Source organism: Phyllostomus discolor, chromosome 3, assembly GCF_004126475.2.
Source record: "Phyllostomus discolor isolate MPI-MPIP mPhyDis1 chromosome 3, mPhyDis1.pri.v3, whole genome shotgun sequence".
NCBI classification, from domain to species: Eukaryota; Metazoa; Chordata; class Mammalia; order Chiroptera; family Phyllostomidae; genus Phyllostomus; species Phyllostomus discolor.
In genome coordinates, this window is record NC_040905.2 from 126,653,821 (window position 1) to 126,674,661 (window position 20,841).

The following is a 20,841-nucleotide window of genomic DNA, read 5'->3' on the forward strand; positions in this document are numbered from 1 at the left end:
CCATGGGGTATTCATACGTGTTCTTTGATTAATCCCTTTCCTCTTCTTTCCACCATCCCTTCCACCCCCTTTCTTCTAGCAGCTGTCAGTCTGTTCACTGTTTTCATTTCTCTGGTTCTGTTTTGATCATGAGTTTATTGTGTTCATTATATTCCTCCTATAATTGAGATCATTGGTATATACCTTTCCCTGTCTTATTTCATTTAGCATAATAATCTCCAGTTCCATCCAGGCTGTCATGAAGGATAGGGATTCTTTCTCTTTCTTTCTTATTCCATTGTGCAGATATACCACAGTTTTTATTTATTTATTTTCTTTTTCTTTTTCTTATTGTTGTTCAGTTACAGTTGCCCTGCCTTTTCCCCATTTCTCACCTCTACCTCATCCCCTGCCACTTCCACTGTCAAATCCCCCCACTGTCTGTGCCCATGAGTCCTCTAATTGTGTTCCTTTGCTTGCTCCTTCCCCTTCTTTCCCTTGTTATCTGCCACACCCCTCCTTTATGGTCACTGTCTGTTTGTCCTTTATTTCCAAATTGCCCATTTGTTTGTTTTGTTGATTAGGTTCCACATATAGGTGAGAACATATGGTATTTGTCTTTTACCTTCTGGCTTATTTCACTTAACATAATGCTATCCAGGTTCATCCATGCTGTCACAAAAGGTAGCAGTTCTTTCTTTCTTCCTCCCTTCCTCCCTTCCTTCCTCTCTCTCTCTCTCTCTTTCTTTCTTTCTTTCTTTCTTTGAGAAAATTAAATACTGTTTTACACAGTGGCTACACAAATCTGCACTCCCACCAACAGTACACTAGGGTTCCCTTTTCTACACATCCTCACCAACACTTGTTCTTTGTTGATTTATTAATGATAGTAATTTTGACAGGCATAAGGTGATATCTCATTGTGGTTTTAATTTGCATCTCTCTGATGGCTAGTGATGTTGAGCAGGTTTTCATATGTCTATGGGCCATCTCTAAGCCCTCTTTGGAGAGATGTCTATTCAGGTATTTGACTATTTGTTAATTGGATTATTTGTCTTCCTGGTGTTGAGATGTTTCTATATTTTGGAGATTAGACACTTGTCTAATGTATCATTGGCAAATACATTCTCCCATAGAGTTGGTTCCCTTTTCATTTTAATGTTGGTTTCTTTACTCATTTGGAATCATTTTAATTTGATGTAGTCCCATTTGTTTATTTTTCCCTTTATTTCCCTTGACCTAAGATATATATCAGCAAATATTGCTATGTGGGGTATCTGAAATATTACTGGCTATGCTTTCCATTAGGACTTTTATGGTATCATGACTTATATTTAAGGATTTTTTCCATCTTGAGTTTATTTTTGGTTATGGTGTAAATTTGTGATCTAGTTTTAATTTTTTTGCATATACCAGTTCTCCCAACACCATTTATTAAAGAGGATATTTTTATTCCATTGTATGTTCCTGCTCCCTTTGTCAAATACTAATTCACCATAGACATGGGTTTATTTCTGGGCTATTCTTTTCCATTGATCTAAGATTCTGTACTTATACCAGTACCAGATTGTTATGATTACAGTGGCCTTTTAGTATAGTTTGATATCATGCATTGTGATCCCTCCAAATTCGTTCTTCTTTCTCAAGATTGCTGTGCTATATGGGGCCTTTTTATGGTTCCATATAAACTTTTGATATATTTGTTCTAAATCTATAAAATATGCTTAGTATTTTAATAAGAATTGTATTGAATCTATAGATTGCTTTGGGTAGTGTAGGCATTTTGATGATGTTAATTCTTCCAGCCCAAGAACAGGGTGTATGCTTCCATTTATTTGTATTTTCTTCAGTGTTCTACAGTTTTTTGAGCACAGACCTTTTACCTCCTTGGTTAAATTTATTGCTAGGTACTTTATTTTTATTTTTTTTGCAGCAATAGTAAAAGGGATTTTTTTCTTAGTTTCTATTTTTGAGAGTTTATCATTGATGTAAAAAATGTCTTTGATTTCTGAATATTGACTTTGTATCCCACTACTTTGTGAAATTCGCTTATTAGGTTGAGTAGCTTTTAGCTGGAGTTCACAAGATTTTCTATGTGCACTCTAACGTCATCTGCAAATAATGACAGTTTACTTCCTCCTTTCCACTTTGGATGCCTTTTATTTCTTTTGTCTGATTGCAATGGCTAAGACTTCCAGTGCCATGTTGAATAAGCAGTGATGAAAGCAGACACCCTTATCTTCTTCCTGACTGTAAGGGAAATGCTTTAATATTTGTACATGGAGTATAATGTTGGCAGTAGGTTTTTAGCATATGGCTTTTATTATGCTGAGGTATGCTTCCTCAGTTCCCACTTTGCTGACTCTAGTTATTATAAATGGATGCTGGATTTTATCAATTCTTTTTCTGCATCTATTGATATGATCATGTGATTTTTGTCTTTCATTTTGTTTATGTGATGTAGAACATTTATTGATTTGCAAATATTATACCATACTTGCATCCCTGGAATGAATCCCACTTGATTATGGTATATGATGTCTTTAATATATTGTTGGATTTGGTTTACTAGTATTTGTTGAGAATTTTAGCATTTATGTTCATCAGGAATATTGGCCTGTAATTTCCTTTCTTTGTTGTGTATTTAGCTGGTCTTCGAATTAGGATAATATTGGCCTCATAACAAAAGCGCAGGAGTCTTTCCTTTTCCTGATTTTTTGGGAACAGTTTGAGAGGAGAGATGTTATTTCTCTTTTGAATGTTTGGTAAAATTCACCTGTGACACCATCTGTACCAAGGCTTTTGTCTGTTGGCAGTTTTCTGATTACTGCTTCAGTTTTGCCAGTTGTTATTGGTCTACTCAGGATTTTTTTTTTTTTTTTGCCTCTTTCTGATTCAGTTTGGGAAGACTTTATGTTTCTGGAAATTTATCCATTTCACCCACATTGTCAAATTTCTTGGCATATAGTTGTTCATAATAATTTCTTACAATCCTTGGTACTTCTGTGGTACGGGTTTTTACTTCTCTTTCATTTCTGATTTTATTTAATTGAGTCCTTTCTCCTTTTTTAAATGAGTTGGGTTAAAGGTTTGTCAATTTTTTTTATCTTTTCAAAGAACCAACTTTTGGATTTATTGACTCTATGAATTGTTCTTTTGTCTCCATTTAATTCTGCTCTGCTTTTATTTCCTTCATTCTACTTGTTCTGGGATTTGTGTTTTTGTTCCTCCAGTTCTTTTAGATGTATGGACAGGTTGTTTATTTAAAATATGTCTACCTTTTTTAGGTAGGCCTGTTTTGCTATGAACTTTCCTATCAAGACTGCCTTCACTATGTCCTATAGGAGTTGGACTGTTAGGTGTTTATTTTCATTTTTTTTCCCAGAAAGTTTTTAATTTCTTCCTTGATCTCATTTTTTAACCTGTTCATTATTTAATAGCATGCTATTCAATCTCCATGAGTTTTAATGTTTTTGGGTATTTTTATTTGTGGTTTGTTTCTTGTTTCAGGTCTTTGTGATCTGAGAAAATGCTTGATATGATTTAAATTTTCTTGAATTGGTTGAGGCTTGTTTTGTGTCTATTATGTGGTCTATCATTAGAAAAGATCATGTATATTTGAAAATAATGTTTATTTTGCCTCTTTGGGGTGAAAGGTGATACACACACACACACACATATATATATAATAATTTGAATTTATATATATAATGTCAGTTAAGCCCATTTGATCTAGGGTGTCCTTCAATGCTGTGATATCCTGTTGATATTTTGTTTGGAAGATGTATCCATTGTTGACAGTGGGGTATTAAAATTCACTATAGCTATGTTGCTGTCTATATCTTTTTTGAAGTCCTCCAAGATTTCCCTTATATATTAGGGTGCTCCTGGGTTGGGTCCATATACATTTGCAATGTTTCTGCCTTCTTAATTGATTCTTACCTAGAGTATTATGTATGAAGTTACTTCTGTGTCTCTTTTTATGGCCTTTCTATTGAACTCTATTTTGTCTGACATAAGTATTGCTAGCCCAGATTTTTTCCTATCTGTTTGCTTAGAATATTTTTCTAAACCCTTCACTTTCAGTCTGTGTGAGTGTTTTGTTCTGAGGTGGGTCTCTTGTAGGCAGCCTATATGCAGGTCATATTTTCTTATACATTCAGCCAACCTATGTCTTTTGGTTGAAGACTTTAATTCACTTACATTTAAGGTTATTATTGATAGATACTAATTGATTTTTTGCCTTTGTGTCTCTGTCCCCCCCTCACTTATTTTCTTTATTTTCTTAAAAGAGCCCCCTTAGCTTATCTAGCAATGATGGCTCAGTGGAGGTGCATTGTTTTAGCCTTCTTTTGTCTAGGAAGCTCCTTATTTTGCCTTCCATTTTAATTTAGAGCCTTGCTGGGTGGAGAAGTCTTGGTTGCAGGTCTTTTCTTTTCATTACTTGAAATTTTTTTTGCCATTTCCTTTTGGCTTGTGTTTCCATTGAGAAGTCAGCTGCTAGTCTTATCAGGGCTCCCTTGTATGTTACTTCCCATTCCTCCCTTTTTGTATTTAAGATTCTCTCTTTATCTTGGAATTTTGCCATTTTAATTATGATGTGTTTTGGTGTGGGTCTTCTTGGGTTCCTCTTGATTAGGACCCTCTGTGCTTCCTGGACTTGTGTGATTTCTTCTCTCATCAAATTAGGAAAGTTTTCCATCATTACCTTTTCAAACAAGTTTTCTATTTCTTGTTCCTCTTCTTCTCTTTCTGGTATCTCTGTTATACGGATATTATTATGTTTCATGTTGTCCTGCAGTTCCCTTAACACTTCTTTGTTCTTTTTTAGTCTTTTTATTCCTTTTGTGGCTTTTCTGGGAGTTTCTTCTACTTTCTCCCCAAGCTCATTAATTCAATCCTCTGCTTCATTTAGCCTGCTTTTGATTCCTTCTATTGTGTTCTTCAATTCAGAAATTCTATTCTTCATTTTCTCTTGGCCCTCATTGGTTTTGCCTATATCCTTTTTCATGTTGATATAGTTTTCAGTAAGTTCCTGGTAGTTTCTGTAGTTTTTGGTAATTTGCACTGAGATCATTGAGCTTCCTTATAACCATTGTTTTGAACTCAGTATCTGCTAGTTGACTTGCTTGTGTTTCATTTAACACTCTTTCTTTGTTTTTGAATCCTTTTTCATTTTGTTACTCTGACTGAGTTTTTAGTACCCTGTCTTCCAGCTCACTGATTTGATCCTCTGCTTTATCTAACATAATTCTAATTTTTTCTAGTATGTTCTTCCTCTCAAACATTACAGTCTTCATTTCTATCTGGTTCTTATTCAAGTTTTCAATGAATTTTTCATACTGATGTAGGCCCCACTAAGGGTTTTTTTTTTTTTTTTGTAATTCTAAGTTTCTTGAGCATCGTTATAACTATTACTGTGAACAGTAAATTGCTTGCCTCGACTTCACTTAGCCCATTTTCTGGAGATCCTATCTTCTTTCATTTGGGGTTGTTTCTTTGTCTCCCCAGTATAGCTGTCTCTGAGTTTGTTCCTATGTATTAGTTTGATTTGCTTTGACTCCCTGTCTTATGGTGCAGACTTGTGTGTTAGGAGTCATATGGGCCCCAGTTGTGTAGACTCCTTGATCTTCTGATCTGTATGCTTTAGGGAATTTCTCTGTGCATGTTATGTGGCTTCTCCTGTTGTCTTTGGATCCTGATTGCTATTGGTCTGCTCGTTGATGGGAACTGTCGTCCGCTGGGTTGACTAAAAGGCCCACCTTCTACCACATGTTGTATGCTGTTGTATAGCTGCTAAAAGACAAAGCAAAACAACACAAAAAACAACATCAAAACAAGAAACTCCTCCCTGATCACCACAACAGTATCAACAATGAGAGAGAACAGTATATTAAAAGTGAAAAGAGAAATGGAATAATAGAGAATGTGAAAAAGGATAAAGAATATGAGAGGGCCAAAGAAAAGAAAAGTGATTATGAGAGAATAAAGGGGGAGAGAACAACATTTCTAATGAATTTAAAGAGGAAAATATAGAAAGGAAACACATACAAATAAAAATAATAAAAGGAGAAAATAAGAGAACAGTGGAATAATCAAAGATAGGAGTATAATAGACATGAAACAAAAATTAAAGCACCAAAAACAAAAGAATTAAAAATAAAGTAAAAGGCAATAAAAAAGAAAATATAGCTAAGATAATGAGAAAAGAGCCAAGTGTATTTGTCTCAGAACAGTTTAGATCTTGTGTTCTGGTTTCTCCCTTTGGGTACTGCTCTGATGTCTGAGTCTGGTGTAAACCCATGACAGGTGCTGTCCACAACTGGTCCTCAGCTGCCTTTTTGAAGCTGTTCACCATGACCAGTTTGTGGCTGATTCCTCTTAGCTTGGCTTCTCCTAGGGCATGCCAAGTTGCTCAGCAGAGTCAGTCTTTATCAACACTGGATCTTGGGAAGTATCAGCAAATGTCCCAGGTCACCACAGGAACTGCCTGTCTGTCCCTGCCTGCTGGCATGCTGTCAGTCATACTGGTCACAGATCCAGCTACTTCTGAGAGGGTTTCTGGCAGAAACAAGGGGCTGTAATTCCTGGATGTCACACAGAAAGTGCCTTTCAGGAAGTCCCCATAGCAAGATGGGGAGTTAGTTCCCCTCCCTTAAGCCACTAGTCTGAATCCATAGATATTGTTCCCCATATTCACCATTTCAGGGCTCCTGGTAGGATTCCAAAGCCCAGATTTGGGGCCTGCCATGTTCTTGGATGATATTTCTATGGCTCTCCCATGAGGCGGACACACCAATCTGTTTTCCAGGATATTGTATGGATTGGCTGCACCCTACCACCAGTCTTTGATGACCCCTGAGTCTGTTTATGTTGCTTTCTCTTCAGCAAGGATTAAGATACAGGAAGGGAGGAAAACAAACAAACAAACAAATGAAACAGAACACCAAAACAGGATAAAGCTGAAAATAGAACAAAAAATAAATTGCTCACTGAAGCAAATAGGATTTCAGAGGTTGTGATGAGGGGATTTCCAGAGGGTACGGGAAGTGATGTCCCATGGGGTAAGTAAGTGATTTCCCCCTGGAAGGGGATAGCTCTTCTCAAGAAAGAATTCTGCCGTGTAGCACAGGTATATCTGGGCCCTGAGAATCCCACAGCTTCTCCCTCAAGACTCTCCCCTGTATCTCCCACTCCAGACTCCCCTTGAGCAACTCTTGTCTGTACTACTTTCCCTTTGTTGGGGCCCAAGGTGGATAGCTGCAAACACACAACCTGTGCTTTGCTCCTTTAAGGAAAAAAAAAGGTGATGAGTTTATCTACAGTGTTTTTCATCTCTCCCCAAAGCAGATAGGCCTCATGGTGCAGACTCCTTGATCTCTTGACCTGGGTGCCCTAGGAATGTCCTTTGTGTGGGTTATTTGGATTATCCTATTTTATCTGGGACTTGATTTTTCATTGGCCTGTTCCTTGATAGGAACTTTCCTCCATCTGGCTGACTAAGAGGCTCACCCTCTACCATGCCTGCCTCAGTTTTGAGAGGGCTTCTAGGTGTAGTATGGATAGCCAGTCAGGACCCATACATGAGGCCCCCATCAACTCTTCTCTCTCACACTGATGCCTCTCCCCTTCTCTCTTAAATCAATAGAATATATCCTATGTGCATTGTCTTCATTTAAGTTACATATTATCCTGATGTGGTGGGGGAGGGAAGGGAAGAGTCCAGCCACAAAGCTGTAACACTAGATGATGGCAGAGTACTCACGCTGCACTCTCCAGTGAGTCTCAGCTCAGACTCTTGTAACTGCATCTCCTTCACTGTGCTTCTACTGCAGTCTCTGCCACCCTGACTAACTTTCTTCACCCACAGTGCTCCAAGATACCCAGCCAATCTGCAGCCTCCTCAGTCAGACTCTGTCCCATTCATAGTTCCAGCAATGACCTGGGGATAGGGAGGCTAAAGACCCTCCACAGCAAGTACATTTTCCTGCACCTTGACTCCTGGAAGTGGCAGGGTGCATAACACAACTTGATGGGTGCAGAGAACATAGAGGCAAGTTCAGATACTGAGGTGCTGCTGCTCTGGCAGCTTCTTCCTGAGGAAGATTTGAAAAATCCACAAAATGGTTCCCACTCAAAATCTGTACAGCCAGAAGTGCCAGGCTGGGTGGCAGCTGAGGCTGATGTGGCAGCGTCTCCATACCAAAACCTGGGCTACTTGACCCAAAGTGTTCTCTCAGGCAGACAGGTAGTAGCACAATTACAAACACACACGAACACTTGTCCATGAATATGCTCATTCAAACATGCTCTCATTCACACTCAGCTGGAGTTTTGGGTTGATTGTTTTGTGGTTTAGCTACAAGACCAGTCCAGGGCTGCAAACAAGAATGTGGAGTTTCCAGCTATTCTTCTGCAGTCTTAGAATCCTCTATGTCTTCTGCCCATTTTTACATTTTAATTTACTTTTTTAATCCTCACCTCACCTGAGGATATGTTTATTGATTTTATTTTATTTTTTTTTATTGTTGTTCAAGTACAGTTTTCTGCCTTTTCCCCCATCCCTCTCCACAATCCCAGCCCTCCCTGCCTTCCCCCCTTTCCACTCCCCTTGTTATTGTGCATATGTCCTTTATAATTGTTCCTGTAAACCCTTCACCCTTTCCTCCCATTATCCCCCACCATCTCCCCTCTGTGATAGCATGGGTGGAACTGAAGAACATTATGCTAAGTGAAATAAGCCAGGTGGTGAAAGACAAATACCGTATGATCTCATAATCAACAGGAACTTAATCAACAAAATGAACAAGCAAGCAAAGTATAGCCAAAGACGTTGATATTTTTATTTACTTTAAATGTATTATTTTTCAGTTACAGTTGTCCCAGCTTTTTCCCATTGTTTACCAATAACCCAAAGCCTCAGTAACACAGTCAATCCCCGCCATTGTCTGTGACCATGAATCCTCTGTTTGTGTTACTTTGTTTGCCCCTTCCAATTCCTTCTCCTGATATCCCCCCCCACTTTCTGCTCAGTGTCAGTTTGTTCTTTACTTCCAAGTCTCTGGTTCTATTTACTCATTTGTTAGTTTTGTTGATTAGGTTCCAGTCATAGGTGAGATCATATGGTATTTATCTTTCACCACCTGGCTTATTTCACTTAGCATAATGTTCTCCAGTTCAATCCATGCAGTCACGAAAGATAGGAGTTCCTTTTTTGTTTCTGCTGTGTACTATGCCATTCTGTAAATGTACTATAGTTTCTCAATCCGTTCATTTACTGATAGGCACTTAGTTTGTTTCCAGCACTTGGTTATTGTAAATTGTGCTGCTATGAACAGTGGGGTACATAGGTTCTTTTTTAAAAAAATTTTTAAAGATTTATTTATTTATTTTCAGAGGGGGAGGGAGAAATAGAGAGAGAGAGAGAGAGAGAGAGAGGGAGAGAAACATCAATGTGCAGTTGCTGGGGGCCATGGCCTGAAACCCAGGCATGTACACTGGCTGGGAATCGAACCTGCGACACTTTGGATCACAGCTCGCATTCAATCCACTGAGCTATGCCAGCCAGGGCCTCGTTACTTCTTTCCAGCCCCTTCTTGCCTGCAAGGTCTCTTGAGAAATCATCTGACAGTCTGATGGGAACTGCTTTGTAGGTGACTGTCCCCTTATTTCTTGCTGCTTCTAGAGTTCTCTCCTTCATTTTAATTTCAGCTAATGTAATTATGATGTGCCTTGGTGTGTGCTTCCTTGAATCCAATTTCTTTGGGACTCTATGAGCTTCCTGGACTTCCTGGAAGTCTGTTTCCTTTGCCAGATTGGGAAAGTTCTCTTTTATTATTTGTCAGATAAGTTTTCTATTTGTGGCTCTTCCTTTTCTCCTTCTGATATCCCTGTAATTCAGATGTTGGAACATTTCAAGATGCCCTAGAGGTTCCTAAGCCTCTCCTCATTTTTTTGAATTCTTATTTCTTCATTTTTTTCTGATTGTATGTTTTTTTCTTCCTTCTGGTCCACTCCATTGATTTGAGTCCCAGTTTTCTTTCCATCACTATTGGTTCCCTGTACATTTTTCTTCATTTTACTTAGTGTAGCCTTCATTTTTTTCATCTAATTTGTGACCAAAATCAACCAATTCTGTGAGCATCCTGATCACCAGTGTTTTGAACTATGCATTTGATAGGTTGGCTATCTCTTAGTCACTTAAAAGTATTTGCTCTGGAGCTTTGATTTGTTCTTCTGTTTGAGCCATTTTTGGGGGGCTGGGGTGTCTGGTTGTTCCTGTTATGTGTAAGGGATGGAGCCTTAGGTGTTCCCTAGGGCAGTGCAACTCAGTCACTGGGTTGTGATGCTGTTTGTGGAGGCAGGGTCAGAGAGGGAACAACGGCACTTGCTCTGCTCTCTGTCGGATTTCAGTCTCCTCTGCCACCTCCCACAAGAAATTGGGGCCTTCTGGTGCTGGTTTCTGGGTGGGTGGGCTTGTGTACATTCTAGGACCCTGTGGGTCCCTCCAATAAAATCTCCTATGAGGCTGGGAGTCTCACCTGGCACCTCGACCTCCACAAGTGTTTTCAATCAGTGCTTTTAGGCTTTATTTCCTGGTGTTGGGGCCCTGGGTTGTGTGGTCTGCCTTGCTTCTCATTTTCTCCTGGTTTATCTGCACTTGAATGTGTGACTGTGGGCAGCCAGCTGCCTTGTGCATCTCACTGTGTCTGCTCGTTGCCTCCCCATGCCCATGCCTGGGGTCTGCCACCAGGGCCTACTAGCGGTGGCCTGTGCCCTGTGTGTCTGAGTCTGCCAGCCACTGCTTTTTCCTGCTGTGACCCCTCTAGGCTAGCCACTGACTCCTCCCCTCTTACCAGTCTGGATGAATGGTTGTCTGGACCTCCACACAGTTCAATTTTCTGTCTGTTCTGGTTGTCTTTTTGTTTCCAAACTTTTGTTGTCCCTAATTTTGGTTGTTTGAGGAGGCACAGTGTGTCCACTTATGCTTCCATCTTGGCTGGAACTCCTGAATGATTTTAATTCTTCCAATACAAAAACATGGTATGTTGTTCCATTATTTGTGTCTTCCCTAATGCCTTTCTTCAGTGTTCTGTAGTTTTCTGAGTACAGTGTTTTATATCCTTGTTTACTTCAGTGTTGTATAGTTTTCTGAGTATGATTTTTATTCCTATTTTATTTTTCTTCTTGCTTTAGTAAATAGGATTTTTTCTTAAATTCTACTTCTGATATTTCTTTTTTTTACCTTTTTTTTCCTTGCTTTTTTAAAAATTATTTTGTTCTTCTTCAAGTACAGGTCTCTGCATTTTCCCCAACAACTACCCCCACCTCAGCCATCATCACTTCCCTTCCCTGAATACAAACCCCTTGGTTTGTCCATGTTATAGTTTTTCCTGAAAAACCTTCGCCTTTTCTCCCTACTATCCCCTCCCACCTACCCTCTCGTTACTGTCAGATTCTTTATTATTTCAATGTCTCTGCTATATTTTGCTTTCTTGTTTGTTTGGTTGATTAGGTTTCATTTAAAGGTTAGATCATATGGTATTGCTCTTTCACAGCTTATCATATTTCACTTAGCATAATACTCTCCAGTTCCATCCATGCTGTCACAAAGGATAGGAGCACCTTCTATCTTCTGCTGTGTATCATTGTGAAAATGTAGCATAGATTTTTGATTCATTCACTTATTGATGCTCACTAAGGTTATTTCTAGTACTTGGCTATTGTAAATTGTGCTGCTGTGACCATTGGGGTGCATATGTTTCTATGGATCGGTGTTTCAGGGCTCTGAGGATATAATCCCAGGAGTGGATTTGCTGTGTCAAAAGGGAGATCCATTTTTAGTTTTCTGAGAAGATTCCATACTGTTTCCCACAGTGGCTGCACCAGTGTGCATTCCCACAAACACTGTACTAGCTTTCCCTTTTCTCCATTACCTTTCCAACACCTGTTGTTTGTTTATTTGTAATGATAGCCATTCTGGTCAATGTGAAGAGGTATCTCATTGTGGCTTACATTTGCATCACTCTGATGGCTAGTGATGCTGAGCATCCTTTAATATATCTCTGGGCCCTTTTTATATACTCCTTGCAGAAGTGTCTGTTCAAGTCCTTTGTCCATTTTTTAACTGGGTTGTTTGTCTTCCTGTAGTGAACTCACGTGAATTCTTTATGTATTTTGGAGATCAAACCCTTGTCTGAGGTATCATTGGCAAACATGCTTTCTCTTAGAGTTGGTTCTTTTTACATTTTAATGCTGTTTTTCTTAGTCATTAAGAAGCTTTTTATTTTGATGAAATCACATTTCTTTATTCTCTGCTTTATGTCCCTTGCTCTAGGGGAAATAGCGGTGAAAATATCGCTGCATGAAATATCTGAGGTTTTCCTGCCAGTGTTGTCATCTAGGTCCTTTATGGTGTCAAGACTTATATTTAAGTCTTTTATCCACCATGAACATATTTTTTGTATGGTGTAAATTGGTGATTGAGGTTTTTTGTTGGTGTTGTTGTTTTTGCATGTGGCTGTACTGCTGTCCCAACCATTTTTGAAGAGGCTATTTTTAGTCCATATTCTGCTGCTTCCCCCTTCTCAAATTTTAATTAACCAAAGAGCCTTGGCTTTATTTCTGTACTCTATTCTATTCAATTGGTCTCTGTGTCTATGCTTATGCCAGCACCAGGTTGTTTTGATTACAGTGGCTTTGTAAATACAGTTTGATATCAGGTGTTGTGATCCCTCCTACTTTGTTCTTCTTTCTCAAAATTTCTGCAGATATTCAGGGTTATTTATGGTTCCTTACAAATTTTTGAAGTGTTTGTTCTATGTTTGTGAAATATAACATTGGTGCTTTAAAAAGAATTGTCTTGAATCTCTAAATTGCTTTGGGTAGTATGGACATTTTGAGGATGTTAATTCTTCTAAACCATGAGCATGGTATATGCTTCTGTTTGTTTGTGTCTTCCTTAATTTCTTTCCTTAGTGTTGTGTAGTTTTCTGAGGACAGGTTGTTTACCTCTTTAGTCTGTTTTTTTTCTTACATACTTTATATTCTTGTTGGTATATCAAATGGGATTTCATTCCTGATTTCTGTTTCTGATATTTCATTGTTGGTGTGCAAAAATGCCTTTGATTTCTGAATATTTACTTTGTATCCTGCTGCTTTGCTAAGTTCACTTATTAGGTCAAGTAGTTTTTTGGTGGAGACTATAGGATTATCTATGTACACTATCATGTCATCTGCAAACAATGACAGTTTTCCTTCCTCCTTTCCAATTTGGATGCTTTTAGTACTTTTCATTGTCTGATCGCTGTGGCTAGTACTTCCAATACTATGTTGAACAGAAGTGGTGATAGTGGACATCCTTATCTTATTCTTTGTCTTAGTGGGAAAGCTTTTAGATTTTGCCCCATTGATGTTGGCTGTAGGTGTCTCACATGTGGCCTTTATTAGGATGAGGAATGATCCCTCTATTCCCACGTTGCTGAGTGTCTTTACCAGAAATGAATGCTGTACCATATCAAAAGCTTTTTCTGCATAAATTGCTATCATCATTTTATTATTGTGTTTTGTTTTGTTTATGTGACATATTATGTTTATTGATTTGCAAATATTGTACTATCCTTACATCTGTGGGATGAACCTTACTTGATCATGGTGTATGATCTTTTTAATGTATTGTTGGATGTGGTTTGCCAATATTTTATTGAGGATTTTAGTGTCTATGTTCATCAGGGATATTGGCCTGAAGTTTTCTTTCTTTGTTGTGTCTTTATCTGGTTTTGGGATTAGGATGATGCTGGCTTCATAAAAAGAATTTAAGAGTCTTCCATCTTCTTGGATTTTTTTGAATAGTCTGTAAAAAATAGGGGTGATCTCACCATTAAATGCTTTTTAAAATTCTGCTGTGAAAACATCTGGTCTTGGGCTTTTGTGTGCCAGGTGTTTTTTTATTACTGCTTTAGTTTCATCAGCTGTTATTGGTCTGTTCAGGCTGTCTTCCTCTTTTTCATTTAGTTTTGGAAGATTATAATTTTCTACAAATTTGTTCAATTCACCTAGGTTTTCAAATTTTTTGTTATGTAGTTCTTTATATATAATTTCTGGTAATCCTTTGTATTTTTGTGGCATCAATTGTAATCTCTCCTCTTTCATTTCTGATTGTGTTTATTTGGGTCCTGTCTTTTTTCTTTCTTAAGAAGTCTGCTAAATGATTTTGTTTATCTTTTCAAAGAATCAGCTCCTGGATTTATTGATCCTTAGAATTGTGCATTTTGTCTCTATGTCATTTAATTCTGCCCTGATCTTGGTTATTTCCTCCCTTCTACTTTCTCTAGGCTGTTTTTGCTGTTATTCTTCAAGTTGTTGTAGGTGTAGTGTTAGGTTATTTATTTGAATTGTTTCTGTTTGTTTTGTTTTGTTTTGTTTTGTTTTGTTTTTTTTTTAGGTAGGCCTGTATCACTATTAACTTCCCTCCCAGGACTGCCTTTCCTGTTTCCCATAAGTTTTGGATTGTTTTGAGTTCATTTTTATTTCTTTCCAGAAACTTTGATTTTTTCCTTAATTTCATTTTTGACCAATTCATTGTTTAATAGCATGCTATTCAATCTCCATGAGTTTGAGTGTTTTGTGTTTCTTCCTTGAAGTTTTTTTTCTAGATTCAGTCCCTTGTGGTCAGAGAAAATGCTTGATATGGTTTCATTTTTTTTGCATTTTTTGAGGCTTGTTTTGTGTCCTATCATATGGTCTATCTTTGAAAATGTTCCATGTGCATTTGAAACTAATGTGTATTTTGCTTCTTTGGGATGAAAGGGTCTCTATATATACCAGTTAATTCCATTTGATCTAAGATATTGTTCAATATAGTAATATCTTTGTTGATGTTTTGTTTGGAAGATTTATCCATTTTTGACAGAGTGTTAAAATCCCCTGCTATAATTGTGTTGCTGTTAATATCTTTCTTGAAGTCCTCCAAGATTTTCCTTATATATTTGGGTGCTCCTATGTTGGGTTCATATGTATTTAAAATATTTATGCATTCTTCATGGATTCTCCACTTGAATATTAAGTGACCTTCTACATCTCTTCTCATGGCTTTCTTTCTGAATTCTATTTTGTGTCATATGAGTATTTCTACCCCACCTTTTTTTCATGTCTATTTGCTTGGAATATTTGTTTCCAGCCCTTCACTTTCAGGCTGTATATGTCTTTTGTTTGAGGTGGGTCTCTTTTAGGCTGCATATGTGTGGGTCATAATTTCTTAATATTCAGCTATTTCACGTCTTTTGTTTGGACCATTTAATCCATTTATGTTAAAGGTTATTATTGATAGATACTTATCCATTGCCATTTTAAGTACCTGTGTTCCCCTCTCTCAATCTTTTTTATTTTTCCTTTTCTTAAAGCAAACCCTTATTATCTCTTGCAGAGCTGGTTTGGAGGAGGTATATTCTTTGAGGCTCCTTTTGTCTGGGAACTCCTTACTTCACCTTCCATTTTAATTTTGTGCCTTGCTGGATAGTGTAGTCTTGGTTATAAATCTTTCGTTTACATTACTTGGAACATTCCTTGCCATTCCCTTCTGGCTTAGAGTGTTTCCATTGAGAAGTCACTTGCTAGTCTTATCAGGGCTCCCTTGTATGTTACTTCCTGTATTTCCCTTGCTGCCTTTAAAATTCTCTCTTTGTCTTGGAATTTTGCCATTTTAATTAAGATGTCTTGGATTAGAAAGATGGAAAGCAGAGCTCACTTCCCCCTGCACACCGGTGAAATTACCTAGCTAATCTACTGAGTAACAAAGTGAACAGCCAACAATACTCCAGCATATGGTGACAGGAGACCAAAAATTTTAGAGGACATTAAAAATCCAAATGGTAAAGGGAGTCCTTCAGGACAATAAAGCCCCTGAGACCAGGGTGGGGACCAGGGAGGCAGCTGCCCCAGGCCTGGCACCCGCTGGATCTGCCACAGGGTTCTAGGGAGAGGGCTGGGTCACTGGCTCCCTCCCCTGCCAAACAAGGTTCAAGCAGTATCAGGAGAGACCTGGTTGCTTGAAGTCACAGAGGATAAAATAAGGACTAAGTGGCAAATACACAGGGGGTGTGAGCACCCAAGGAGTCTGTGGATGCCTGCTGGGGAGAGTTGAGAGTTGGGCTGTGATGGGCCCTGACCTGGATAGTCCCAGGTCTGATTGGAGAATTGGGCTGTGTGAGAGGCCAGGCCTTTGTATGGAGAGGCAGGCTTGAGCAGGAGGAATTTCTCAAGAAGAAAAAGTGAAAAGAGAAACACCCAGCAGCTGTTTGGGGAATTCTCCTGCAGCAGCCACTCCAGCCTCCTCCTGATCCAGCCACACAGAGCTCCCATGGGTGGTCAGAAAGGCTCTGAACACATTCCAGTAGCCCTGGGAAGAGTACGTGCCTGAACATGAGGGACCAAATGTGACCAGGCCAAGCACACACACCCACAACCTGGGGAAAATGTGCTCCATGGAAGGCCTGAGTCCGCACCTAAAGCCCCTGGAAGAGTGCATGCCCAAACCTGCTGGAACAGAGGCTGCTGGGGAACTAAGATGGAGGCTGACTGAATGCTTACCAGGAAGGGAGAAAAGTGAAACCAATCACCTCTCAGCCTGCTGCAGGCAGGAAGACCAGAAAAATTGGCTTGGCCAGTTTAAAGTAAGCAGGAGGCTCTTTTTTTTTTTAAAGTAATTCTTTTATTATTATTATTTTTTTAATCTTTTAACTCCTTGTTCCTCTCTGTCCTTCTTTCTTGTTTTATTTCTTCTTCATTTCTATCTCTTTTTATCTCTTCTTATTTCCTTCTTTTTTTTTTCTTATAATTCCCCCAAGTAGACAGTAAAACTTGGAACTGTGAACAGACCAGAATTGGACCCAAAAAGGGGGCATTCCAACAGCTGAGACAGTGACATAAATTTCACTTTGTTACTACAAAAAACTTGCAAGTTATGGCATATTTGAATTTTTTTCATTATTCTTACATCTTTTATTTTATTAGTGTTTTTGTATTCTTCTTTCTGATTAGTCTTCTTCACTTGGCTGGTTAAACTGATTGTTGACTGGTTTCCCTTGGTTCTCTCTTTCATAATGTATTGTTATTTTACTGACTTTCACTTCATTTGTGTTCCATTAGCACACTACTCTAGGGCCTATACTTCCTATTCTGGTTACCCAGATCACATAGATTCTGTCATATGATTGTCATTCCATTATTATTGTAAATAATAGCTGTTCCATACAATTGTAAATACTACATAGCACCCTTCCCAGATCTTAGCCCACTTCACAGTTTCCTGAACACTATTACTGTTGTTGTTTACTCTATTTTCTCACACACTACACCCATTTTCTATCCTTTGCTCTCACTTTTCCTCATAACCTGATGTCACATAAGCTCACTGCTTTCTAGGTCTAACTCATGGTCTTTTCTGCACCAACAAGAGTCTTATCTTCTTTCCACCCTTTCTAAAAAGTGGCTAGTTGAGTAAAATGTCACGGTTAACACTATACATATCCAAAGGATCTCTTATCTCTTTTCTACAGGATGGTACTATAAATATGAAAATACATTCTTGCTGTCTTAAACCATTTTGCCTTTCCCTTCCAACTAATCACAAGAAAGAGCACGTGAAAGCTGTGAACACCAGGATACTTGCTGCAAGGGGAAACCCACCAACAAAGGAAACACCAACAGATAACAACAGAAGGGTGAACAGTGAGTGGAAGCCACACTAATTCAATCCAGGACCTATCTGGAAATACAACTAAAGTGGAGAAATTGCCAAGAACAAACAACTGAACAAGAGCAAGAAAGAATCCTCAAAATCTTGTACACATGGAAGAACCAGCTTCAATACAATCTTCCCATACCACAACAGCAAAATACAAGAGGTGGTAGACAGAGTGACACTCAGTTAAGCAGCTGGTTGGAAGGAACCACCAAAGAGAGACCCAACAACAATAAAAACCCAATGACAAACACAGACCAATTTAAATGACAGCCCAAGACCAGTGAGCTCAGGAGATCAAGGAGACTGCACCACTGAATCTCCCAGATATTCTATCATAGAAGTTCATACCATAAACCCAGGGAGTCAGAACAGATAAATTTAAGAAGCAGAGGCTAACAAGAAGAGTCTCACAAACAATGGGAAGACAAAGAAACAATCTCCAAATGAAGCAAAAGAAGGATGCCTCAGAAAGAATGCTAAGAGAAATGGATGCAAGTCAACTATCAAATACTGAGTTCAAAGCAATGGTTATCAGGAAGCTCAATGAGCTCACAGAGAATTACCAAAAACTACAGGAAAACTACAATGAACTCACTGCAAGCTATATCAAGATGAAAAAGGAAAGAGAAACTATCAACAAGGGCCAAGAGGAAATGAAGAATACCATTTCTGAACTGAAGAACACAGCAGAAGGAATCCAAAGCAGGCTCAATGAAGCAGAGGATCATATCAGTGAGCAGGAACAAGGCAGGAAAAAACACGTAGACTGAGTGAAACAAGGAAAAGAAGCTTAGAAAAAATGAAGAGGGGTTAAGGGAAATGCAGGACAACATGAAACATAATAATATCCCTATAATAGGAATATCGCAAGGAGAAGAAGAAGAAGAGCAAAGGATAAAAAACTGGCTTGAAAAAGTAATGATGGAAAATTTCCCTATTTTGATGAGAGAAAAAGTCACACAAATCCAGGAAACACAGAGAATCCCAATAAAATGGAGCCGAAAGAGGCCCACATCAAGGCATATCATAATTAAAATGGCAAAATTCCAAGATGAAGAGAGACTCTTGAAGGCAGCAAGGGAAAAACAGGAAGTAACAAACAAAAAGAGCCCCAATAAGGGTAGCAGCTGACTTCTCAATGGAAATGCTAAAAGCTAGAAGGGAACAGCAAGAAATATTTCAAGTAATGAAAACCAGAGGCCTGCAACCAAGACTACTTTATCCAGCAAGGCTCTCAATTAAAATGGAAGGCCAAACAAGGAGCTTTCTGGACAAAAGAAGCCTCAAAGAATACACCTCCTCCAAATGAGCTCTGCAGGAGGTGCTAAAGGGTTTGTTTTAAGAACAGAAAAAAAATAGTGAAAGAGAGAGGGATACAGGCATGAAAAAAAGGCAATGAATAAGTACCTATCAATAATAACCTTAAATGTAAATGGATTAAATGTCCCAATCAAAAGACAGAAATAGTGGATTGGACAAGAAAATATGATGCACACATATGCTGCCTACAGGAGACCCACCTCAGAACAAAAGACCTAAAAAAACTGAAAGTGAAGGGCTGGAAACCAATGTTCTAAGCAAATGGACAGGAAAAAAGCCAGGATAGCAATACTCATATAGGAAAAAATAGACTTCTAAAAAAATAAAAGAACCATGAAAAGAGACCTAGAATGTCACTTCATAGTACTCAAGAGAAGAATCCATCAAGGAGACATAAACATTGTAAATATATATGCACCCAACATAGGACAATCCAAATACATAAAGAAAATATTGCAGTATTTCAAGAAAGGCATTGACAGCAACACAATTGTAGTAGGAGATTTTAACACTCATGTGTCAAAAATGAAGAGATATTCCAAACAAAATATTAACAAAGATAGTGTGGAATTGGACAATGCCATAGATGAAATGGACTTAACTGATGTGTGTGTGTGTGTGTGTGTGTGTGTCTGTGTGTGTGTGTCTGTGTATGTGTATATATATATATATTTATTTATATATATATATTTATATATATATTTATATGTTTATATATATAAAACCCTTCATCCTAAAGAAGCTAAATACACATTCTTTTTAAATGCACATGAAACATTTTCAAAGATAGACCACATGATAAGACACAAAACAAGCCTCAACAAACTCAAGAAATTGAAATCATATCAAGCATTTTCTCCAATTACAAGGGCTGAAACTATGAACCAACCTCAAGGGAAAAATCCTCAAAATCATGGAGATTGAATAACATGCTACTAAACAATGAATGGGTCAAGAATGTGATTAGGGAAGAAGTCAAAGATCTGAAGAGAAATGAAAATGAACTCATAACAATCCAAAACTTATGGGATACAGTGAAGGAAGTCCTCAGAGGGAAGTTCATAGCTATACAGGCCTACCTAAAAAAGATAGGAACATTTCAAACAAACAACCTAACCCTATTCCCTCAGAACTCAAGGAACAACAACAAAGACAACCCAGAGAACGTAGAAGGAAGGGAATAACCAAGTCAGAGGAGAATTAAATGACATAGAGACTAAAAGCACAATTCTAAGGATCAATGAATCCAGGAGCTGGTTCTTTGAAAAGATAAGCAAAATAGACAAGTCTTTAAGCAGACTCACCAAGAAAAAAAAGAGAGAAGACCCTAGTAAACACAATCAGAAATGAAGGAGGAGAGATTACAACTGATACCACAGAAATACAAAGGATTCTAAGAAATTACTCCAAAGAACTATATGCCAAAAAATTTGAAAATCTAGGTAAAATGGACAAATTTCTACAAAAAATATAATCTACTAGAACTCAATAAAGAAGAAGCAGAAAGACTGAACATGCCAATAACACCTGATGAAATTATAACAGTAATTAAAAAGCTTCCAACACACAATACCCTTGGATCAGATGGTTTCACATGAGAATTTTACAAAGCATTTAAGGAAGAGCTAACACCTATCCTCCACAGATTATTTGAAAATTCAAGAAGATGGAAGACTCCCAAACTCTTTTTATGAAGCCAACATCATCCTAATCCCCCAAAACAGATAAACATCTAACAAAGAAAAAAACTTCAGGCCAATATCACTGATGAACATAGATGCCAAAATCCTGAACAAAGT

General features: G+C 38.1%; 1 long non-coding RNA gene across 1 annotated transcript in view; it reads left to right on the forward strand.

Moving 5' to 3' along the window:
* Positions 1 to 20,841, forward strand: part of LOC118499631 — a 29,578-nt gene that overhangs the window by 3,492 nt on the left and 5,245 nt on the right. The window contains exons 2-3 of the long non-coding RNA XR_004902137.1: positions 3,547 to 3,550; positions 14,347 to 14,358. This is a non-coding gene — a long non-coding RNA (uncharacterized LOC118499631). The remainder of the gene's footprint in view (positions 1 to 3,546; positions 3,551 to 14,346; positions 14,359 to 20,841) is intronic.